The following is a 10,298-nucleotide window of genomic DNA, read 5'->3' on the forward strand; positions in this document are numbered from 1 at the left end:
GAAGCTTAATTTTAAAGTCTTACTTGGAGAGCTGTTAGTATATTTTGAAATGAATTTTTCACTCGTTGTTATCCCGTGATGTAAAAATGTGCTGTTCTTATTTTAAAAGCTGACTCTGAATTAAATCCAACAAAAATATTTTAATCCAGGAGGAAACAATTTTACGGGGAGCAAAAATGGCATGTTACTACATGGAGAACCTGAAGACTGCTCCAGAAATGATCATGTTAATGTTATCTGCACATTGAGCACTTTAGCATCTCCTAGTGGTTAGCTTGGAGACTGTGGTCAAGTAAATTTTTCTTGAGTTGCTATCCTTCCTATTGGATGTTTAGGGTCACATGATTAGGAGGCGGCAGGAGGCCATTTTAGTACTGGGAATTGCACTATGGCTGTGTCCCAATTAAGAGACCGCACGCTTGAAATACGCGCAGCATGCATACTATAAGTACGAGAAGTGCGGAAGTGAGAGGCTTGTGAAATGGGATGGTCTGGCCTTCGTCAAAATGTACGAGGCCAGACATTGGGTGAGAAAATCAGACCATGTCATAACTGCTTTAAGTCATACAGAATAGATATCAGAGCCGTAAACAGGCTGACTTCTGCTAAATGGGTCAAACTGGGCAGAAAGTATACAAACACATAACATCCTTATAGATCAACTTACCTCAGAATATATAAAACATATAAACAATTACAGCAATATGATGCAACAAACACAGCAGTGCTACTAATCCAAAATACTCAAAGCTTCATAGAACTGAAACAAACATTTATTTTTAGCTCCATTCTGCTGCTGATACATACTTTAGGTTTCTGAATATTAAACTTGTTGCTGCCTTTCATAGTGTGTAACTTGAAGGCCCTGAGTACTTTCTCCCACACTGAAAACACTGGGATGATAACATTATTTGAACATTACCTAATAAGACTGATTCAGGACAGACAAATAGTTATTTTAAACTTTCCTAGCAGTCCTTCACAAACAGGGAACAGTCTGTCTATTCTCTCCATCTGTCAGCTGCTGCTGGCTCTTCCTCCTCCTCTTCCTCACACACTGCTGAGTTTGTCCTGGTGGATCATCAGGGGTGCAAAGCCTCACAGATGATGTGCAGCAGTGGGTCCCTCAGTCTGTCCTCACTCTGGACACTTGCAGTTGTCACACATGGAAATCAAATGTGCGATAAGCTGCAGGATTCAAACACAAGTGTAACTTATAAATACATGTTCATACTTTTATTCCACAATCAGAGAGAAAGAAACAGAGAGAGAGTGCAGGACAGACAGACAGGTGACAGTCTCAGGTGTACACACTGCTACAAAACAGCACAGAGAAGGAGGATTTAGTGTTTGTGTTATTACGAGTGCTAAACAAGAAGAGTTCCCAGATGGTCCAGTGGACACATGTGTGACTCCTGTGATTAAAGCGTCTTTCTTTCAGCTTAACGAGTGAACCGTCAGCTCGTTCAAACACACGTTAAAGTCCGTTTGGCTTGACACCACCGAACAGAGGCAGCAATATAACATAGCTAACATTAACAGTGCAGTGAATCCTGCTTGTGCCGTGATATTCAGGACTGCAAACCGAGCAGCATCACTGACTTTCAGCTTGTTGTGTTTGTGGATATATGACTGACTTTAATTATCCATAAAATCATCAGATTCTCTGTAAGATCAAGGTCGACTATTGGACAGCGTATATTTTAAAGTAAAGGCTCTAAAACCAAGTTAACGCTGACAGTACAAACATCACTAATGTCACATAACTTTGCCGACATGTGGCCAACAGTAATGTTTTAATGTTCTTCGTTATTAAACATTCGCACATAAATAAGTGACATAATATTCAGTACTTACTTTTGACAGTTCACTCTTCGGCCGCTCCCTTCTGCTGTATTTTGCGGCAAAATTATCCACACCCACCGCCGCGCTATGAATTGTGGGATATGTGGGACCACGAAGCGTGCACCGGACCACACTTGATATTTGGGGAAAACGACAGCGCATTTGGAGTATGCATTTGAAGTACACTTCGAATTGGGACAGCCGTCGTCGCGTGGTGGTGACGTAATCGCACTCAAAATGCGTACTTCAAGCGTGCGGTCTCTTAATTTGGACACAGCCAATGAGTCTCTGTTTAATCCTTCAGCATCCATCTGTGTTATGCCATGGAAAAACTTTGCAAGTTTGAATTGTTTTTCATCTTTATGAGTAGTAAGTGATGCATATTTTATCGTATATATCAGCAGTGTCAGCTGTGCATACATGTACAATATTTTAAGAGAGACGAAGTTTGTGTTTCATATCATGTGTAATTTCCATTGCAAATATTAATCACAGTTAAATTAAGGGGGGATGGCAGAAAAAACACACTGGAGCTGAGCTGTGACGTCATCAAGTGCACTGCTGTTCAAGTGTTCATCAAATTCTTGGGAAGTCCAGACTCCCATTTGAACTTGCAATTGGAAGATGTTGCTGTGAACAGAAAACATGCAGTCAAAAGTGCTCTCCATACAGTGAAACACGCCATCCTTAAGCTGTGGAAACAGAAAAAAACCCATCTAAGAAATTACTACAATATTAGGACGGGCAAAATCTACAGTTTAGTACATCCTGAGAAAGAAAGAAAGCACTGGTGAACTCAGCAACGCAAAAAGACCTGGACATCCATGGAAGACAACAGTGGTGGATGATTACAGAATCGTTTCCATGGTCAAGAGAAACCCCTTTATAACAGCCAACCAAACAAACAACACTCTCTAGGAGGTAGACGTAGCAATATTCAAGTCTACTGTAAAGAGAAGACTGCATGAAAGTAAATTCAGAGGGCTCACTGAAAGGTGCAAGTCACTCTTAAGCCTCAAGAATAGAATGGCTAGATTAGACTTTGCTAAAAAAAAAATAATAAATAAATAAATAAAGCGAGCACAGTTCTGGAAAAACATTCTTTGGACAGATGAAACCAAGATCAACCTTTACCAGAATGATGACAAGAAAAAAGTATGGAGGTGGTGTGGAACAGCTCATGATCCAAAGCATACCACATCATCTGTAAAACACAGCAGAGGCAGTGTGAGGGTTTAGGCATGCATGGCTGCCAGTGGCACTGGGACACTAGTGTTTATTGATGGTGTGACACAGGACAGAAGCAGCTGAATGAATTCTGAGGTGTTCAGAAATGTACTGTCTGCTCAAATCCAGCTAAATCCAGTCAAGTTGATTGGGCGATATTTTATTACATAGATGGACAATGACCCAAAAAATACAACCGAAGCAACCCAGAAGTTTATTAAAGCAAACAAATGGAATATACATTTCATATATACAAAAGGCATGGCATCAAGGGTCTGGAAGACAACAGTGGAGTGACAAGATCAGAGAGCAAAACATAAACAACTATCACAGAGGTGATAAGGTCTAAAGGATCTGCCTTCTGTTTACAGGTATTGTATGATATCCCCCCCAAAAAAAACTCCATCCACTTAGAGACTGTGTCAGCTCCCAAATAGACACGAAAACTAACTAAAAATTAGCCAAAAACAACTTAAACTTAAAAAAATCACAAAGAAAGAACAATACAGTATCCACATCTGAACCAAAGAGAAAAACAGTGAAATGTGGATTATTAAACATTAGGTCTCTCTCTTCCAAGTCTCTGTTAGTACATGAATTAATGTTTGATCAACAAATCGATTTACTCTAAACCTGGAACCAGGATAATTATGTTATTTTAACTCAGGGGTCTCAAACTCGCGTCGCGGGGCCACTTGCGGCCCATATATTGATGTGAAGAAATAATGTAATTTGGCTCTTGAAGTTACTTTTTTTGTTAGGGAGGATTTGTTTGTTGAGTGCAATGTTAAAATAAGTTCTTTAAAAAGCCAATAATTATTTGCACTAACTGTTAAAAACCTGTATATAACTTGTCATGACCTTGGGTGTCAGCGATCGGGGATCCGCTATTCTCCCCTGCTGGGAGGGGAGCGAACTCAGGGCTCGACCCTGCCCTTCCTCACCTGCAGCTTGTTATCGGCAATCAAGCACAGCAGTTTTAGGAGCAGCATGGACCGCCACTCCAGATTGTCTGGCTTTCACCTGCGGTAACTCAACAACAAGCACTAAAATGAGAAAAGCAAAAATTTCAAATTTTTTCATAAAGTTCAGGAAAATACAAATACAATGACTGTTTTTATAACAGCGTTCTGTTAATACTATAGAGAGACTGTCTGCAGCCAGCTTCAAGCCAATTGCACAAGTCCAAGTTTTGTCTGCTTTTTAGCACATACACTTATGACCCTTTTGTCTTTATGCTGAATAACACCTACAAATCCATGTATCACATGTTCCTCCTTGCATAAAGGCGCAAAAGGTGACTGATGCTCTTCTGCTTCTAAATCCCAATGACCAGTAACATTGCATATAATTAATAGAATTGTTAAATAAAAATGCAGTTAGTAAGCAAGCTCTTTCCTTGAATGAGATTTACAAGACAGAAGGATTATTAACAGCCATAAACATTGAGATTTTACCCGTTTTTTAACCATTTTACCTTTTTAAATCATTTAATGTCATTATTGCTGCACTTTATTAAGATTGTTGTCAGTTAAGGAGAAACAGTACTTCATCATTGACTGTTGAGACTGATGTACTGTTGAGAAACACCACTTTAGTATCATATGACTGGGCTTTCTCTTTAATATTACAGGGCCTTTTAATATAAAGTGCACTTAGATTTTGTCGGTCGGCTCTATAAAAATGCATATATATATCTGAAGTGAACTAAATTGAAATAAATAAATTACTTATACAATGCTGACTACTGGAGTCAGCATTGTATATCCAACACTGAAAGCATAAATCGTACTTCCACAGTGAGAAATGTATTTACCTAGTGTTCTGAGAATTATCCTGATTCTGACGATGCTACTGATTAAAACATTGCTTTTCTATTTTATAATGGGTACTTCACACCTGATATTGTTTCATCTAACAAATTGAGATGCTGATACCTGGCTCCTCTTCATTGGATTTATGTCTAACCTTTTACATTACTATTACATGACAACTGGTGGAGGAGCTGAGGTTGATTTGTCCTGTAGATCAGTGTTTCTGTAGCAACTGACGAAGTGATCTCAATTACCCCAAATGTTAAAAGTCAGAGATTGAGTAATAACATTTGTGAAATTATGTCTCAACTTCAGTGTTAAACGATCTTTTTGAAAGCAGCAACTTCTTCAGAATTTCACCAGTGCTGTTGCCTAATGACAAATCTGATAATTAGTTTACACGCAAGTCACACACTTTTGGTCTGCTTTTCTTGGTCTGCCAGGATGTAGTTGCTTCAAAGGGTGTTGGGGTTTTTTTTCTTGTTTTTTGTTTTTAAGGAAAAGTTTGAAGAACACAATCATTTTCATTAAAATTCACTATTTCTTGCTCTGAAATTGTCAGCAGTTGCTCATTTGTTAGATTTCCTGTTCTAATAATTGTATCTGTTTCCATGGAAAACAACTGAATTTCCAAGTGATTCTAAACTTTGAGCTTATATATAATAAAAATGCTTCCTGAACAAAAGCGTGGGTCTACAGAGGTTAAATGACTTGAGCAGTATTGTGCTATCATGTGTCACAGAAATGCCGTAGAATTAATGTGATCTTGCTAATGTCAGGGTTCCTGGGTCGTTGACCCAGTGCTTTCAGTTTTGTTCATGTTCAGTTTATTTTGCCACTTCCATGTTCTCACTTCCTGCTTTTCCTGTGTCAGCTCGTCTCGTGTCATTAGCCAGATTATGTTCAGCTGTGTACTCACCGGTTTCTAATCACTCATCATTCAGCCTGTGTATTTATGTTCCTCAGTTCACCCAGTCCAGTGTCGTGTCATTGATGGTCCTGTGATGTTATGTTGTTGTTTACGCCTGCGTTCAGTCAGCCAGCCATTCAGCCTTTCAGTCAGCCCTTCAGTCATTCAGTCAGTCGTCCAGCCAGCCAGCCAGCCAGCCGTTTCCTACCTCTGTTCTGTTTGTTCACTCCATCGGCAATAAATACCAACCTTCACCTACCTACCTGTGAGTCCAGCATTTGGGTCCTCCTTCCCTCATCCACAACACAGATCCTGACAGCTAAAGGTTAAGCACTACTGCACCTTGATATTATAGTCTTAAAACAACAACAACAAAACAACTTAATATTCACTTTTCGTCCCTCATTTCTTAAGTACATTTGATAAAGCTGTCATGGTCCTGGGTCTTTGACCCTGGGTTTTTAAGTTTATTTTGGATTAATGATATTTTCCTTTTCATATTTGTTACGTCCCCAGGCGAGTCTAGGGGATGGACAGGACTAACATAAAGCTAAAATAGTAAAGGAGGAATCAAGATAGCAGTTTTTAAAGGTTTATTTCCTGCTAGTCTTAGAGTTCTGGTTCAGACTGACAGTTAACGTCAGAGAGAGCCAAAGCCAACATAACAAATGAAACATCCCTGATGAGTAAGTTCCTTTTATTTTCTAACTCCAAAGAAAACAAAATATGCAACCGACAACGATAACCTACCTAACCAACATATAAACAGGAGAAAACAAGGGATTGCAAAACAAATGACAGCTCTTCCCTTTAGGCAGTCTGGACAATCACATAAGATACACATACAATTCCAAGGGCATGTAAGCTTGCATAAGAATGGCAGTCAAAATGACCGGAGGGCCCAGAAACACAGCTCCATAGGCATCATATAGTGCTCTGCTGATTGGCGATTAGGTTGATTCAGGTAGCAGCACCCAATCAGGAGAGAGGAGGTGGAGCCTAGAAAGAGCACAAGGCATTATTTCACAAGAGAAAACCAGCATCCTCCTGGGGGATGTAACAATATTGAAGATGATTTAAGTTCAGCTTTTGTATGTTTTGTCTTGAGTTTCATGGTTTCCTGTCTGTGAGGTTCATTTTGCATTTAACTACGTCTTCCAGTGTATTAAGAAAGGCTTTCAAGATAAACTAACATGTTGGTGAATCAACCTCAAAATACACTGCATATCAGTAGCCATGAACATCAGACTGAAAGTGGTTTAAGGAAGGACTGTTCTGAAGTGGAAACTATGATGGCAGTGATACGTGCTGTGAGCCCTGGATTTGAATTAAGAAGCCATTTAGAGGGGAAAACTGATCTAACTCTAGCCAGCCTCAGGCAAATATTAAGACCCCAATATGCAGAAAAGGATGCAACTATGTTATATAAGCAAATCACCAAATGAAACACCACTTGAGTTCCTCATTTGTGTGCTTGATCTGCACCAAAAAGTCCCGTTTGCATTTGAGCGAGCTCAGTCAGGTCCAAAATACAATAGAGAATGAGTTCAAAGCCAGTGCTTCCAGCCCATCATGACAGTGATGCAGAGATGTATGTGCAGGATGTGGGCAGTAGTGACGAGTTGCAAGTACAAAGGATGCAAATTGCCCAGCACAATGAAAGTGAGAGAGCTCAGAAGAACAAAACCACAAACAAGAGCACTTACAAAGCAGGCCTGAACTTTGTGAAAGAGAGTGAAGGAAATTGCAAACCTCCTGCAAGGCTCAGCCAATTGTTGCAATTCATTTAAGAGAAAACCCTTTATGTACAAAAATAGAGGCAAGTAATATAGCAACCAGGAAGCTTACAGGTCAAGTGGCATCACTCTTACAAACGATTTAACATAAGAGAAAAGCTGTCAATTGTGATAGGTAATGGCAGCTGTTTTAAGGAGACCAAAGAAACCCTATAGCATGTTAGTGAAGTGACTGTAACCATTGTTTTAAATATAATAGTGAAACACACTGGGCAAAGGGCAAGCATGTAAGCCCACACAGAAAGTAGGAGACAGTAAAAATGACCCCCTCCTCACAATTCTGCAGCACCCTCTAAGTCTAGATTGAAAAATTAAGAACAACTGTCTCAGTTATGCAACTTTTACACAAAGTGTAAGAAAGTTGCGCAGCTGATAGGTAAGAAGTGTCTTTAGTGTTTGGTGAGAGAGAAAAAAAATTCACAGCCTTCACAAAACCATGAAGGGCTGTATGAATGGAACAGGATTCCATTTGGCCTCATAAATGTTCCTGCAGCTTATGGATGAGAGCCTGGGACGCCTGCATTCCATACTTAGACTATGTCTTGATCTATAGCAACATATTCACACAACATGGTGAGGGTGTGAGGTCAGTTATTAGATGTCAGCAAAGCTGAGGAATTAAAATAAGACCAGACTAATGTGACCTGTTTAGACATGTGGTGCACTATGTTGGAAATGTGATCTCTGCTGAAGGCTACAGAATTGATGATAGAGAAGTAGGGACAGTAGAGGCATTCAAGACAAATGCACCTACAAACATTAGAGAACTATGTAAACTTCTGGGTTTTCTAGGGTATTACAGAATTTGTGTTTTTTGATACTCACCAGAAAGCCTTGACCTATCTAGTTATGTTCTGACTAATTCACCTGTAATGCCTTATCCTAAGTTTGAAAACCCATTCATCCTGCTTACATCACCGACAGAAAGGCAAACTCAGAGTCACTGGCTATGGCTCACAAACACTGACACCAGCACAACCACAAGCTACATTCAGAAAAACTGGAGTTATTAGTGCTGCAATTGGCTGTGACAGACAGGTTTAGGGACTATTTGTTTTATGCCCCCTTTGTGAAGTATATAATAACTCTGTCACTTACAATTTGAGCACAGCTAAATGGAAACCCACACATCCAGGAGATAACTACACATAAGCCAGACATGACAATAAAACAGACTGAGTTGTTACAAGCTCAGCTTCCACTTGAAGAGGTATGGAGTGATTATGTAGGTAAGGTTGTACATACCAATAACTGCATTACCAGTGAGGCAGCTGCGGGTATTCTCCCTTTTACTTGCTTTTTGTTAGGAATTTGCCAATCAATCTGATCTTTGGGATTAAGAATGAGGAAGTGTGTAAACATACAATATTGCTTTAAAAAACTTCCAAAAGTCCAATGACGAGGTCTCTCTTATCACTGACTTTTTGGATACTATGATCAAAAGAAGGAATATATCAGAGCGGGGAGGGCAGGAGCAGCACAAGCAAGCAACCTGAAGTAGTGCACCTCCCAGTACATATTACAGAAGCAGAGGAGTCCACCTTGGAGACTCCAATGCAAGTGTGTATGGACAATAGCAGACAACTGCTATTGGACAACTGGACAACTGATGCTGCAGTGACAATGCAACCTGACCAGTCACCAGACCTGCTCTGTGATCAGGGTGCAGAACTGCCTGACACACAACCTCACAGGTCTCAGAGAGACCTAAAGAGACATTTACATAGGAGACATTAGATCAACCAATTCACTGTGTGGTAGGGCCCCATTGCATTGACAGTGTGTTCACATACTGGCACCATCGTATGGTCATTACAATGTTACCTGGGCACTACAACCTATGTTTGGATTGCATATTATTTATCCTACTCTTGTCCCTGTAGGACACTGTGTACTGTCATTGACTGGGACAGAAAATTGACAGAATAATATGGAGTGTTTGTGAACTGAATGGTCATTGTTCTCAGTTTGTATCCTGGGAAAATCCAACGGAACATAAAGGGAAGGAACTGTATGCTCAGTATGATCAGTAAATAAAGTCGTGGTAAAACAAGTAGTGGTTTAATGGATATATTATGCAAAAAATTACAGCTTTGAAGTGAGAATGTCACATTTTAAAAATGCCTATTGAGTCAACTCCTTTGTATTGTTGTATCTTTGTTGCCTCAGCCACTTGTATCTCAGGTCTGATGAACTAAGATGCAAGAAGGGCAAAGGAAGAGGAATACGAAGAGGATGACTGGAGAACCTGGCTTATGTTGATCCTTTTGGCTGTTGATGTTGGTTTTGATTAAATACTGTGTCAACCATTTACATTCAACTGTAGATTAACAGTAGTAAGACAGAAGCCTCAGTCTTGTTGGAGAATGTCTGTGAGCTTCCTGACACTTCTACAAGTCATCTTAGGAGACAACAAACTTCTTCAATTCTCTTATCTACATGTCAAAAAACATGAAATTGCATTTTTCTGAAGCAATATTGCTTCATAGTGAGAGAACTTTAGCTGTCTTTCATACAAAACTTGCAAATCAGAATGAATGGCATTTTCTCTGTGAAAATTAACTGAAAGCAATTTGAAGATTAGCTGAAATAAAAAGTTTGGCAGTTTCACCAAAGCATCAGAAAAATATTATGTGCTGTAGCTAGTGTCTGTTAATCATTTCAAGTTAATTTAAAGTTAAATACAAGTAAATTTTTGTCGTTTGC

The sequence above is a fragment of the Oreochromis aureus genome, linkage group 3 (assembly GCF_013358895.1).
Source record: "Oreochromis aureus strain Israel breed Guangdong linkage group 3, ZZ_aureus, whole genome shotgun sequence".
NCBI classification, from domain to species: domain Eukaryota; kingdom Metazoa; phylum Chordata; class Actinopteri; order Cichliformes; family Cichlidae; genus Oreochromis; species Oreochromis aureus.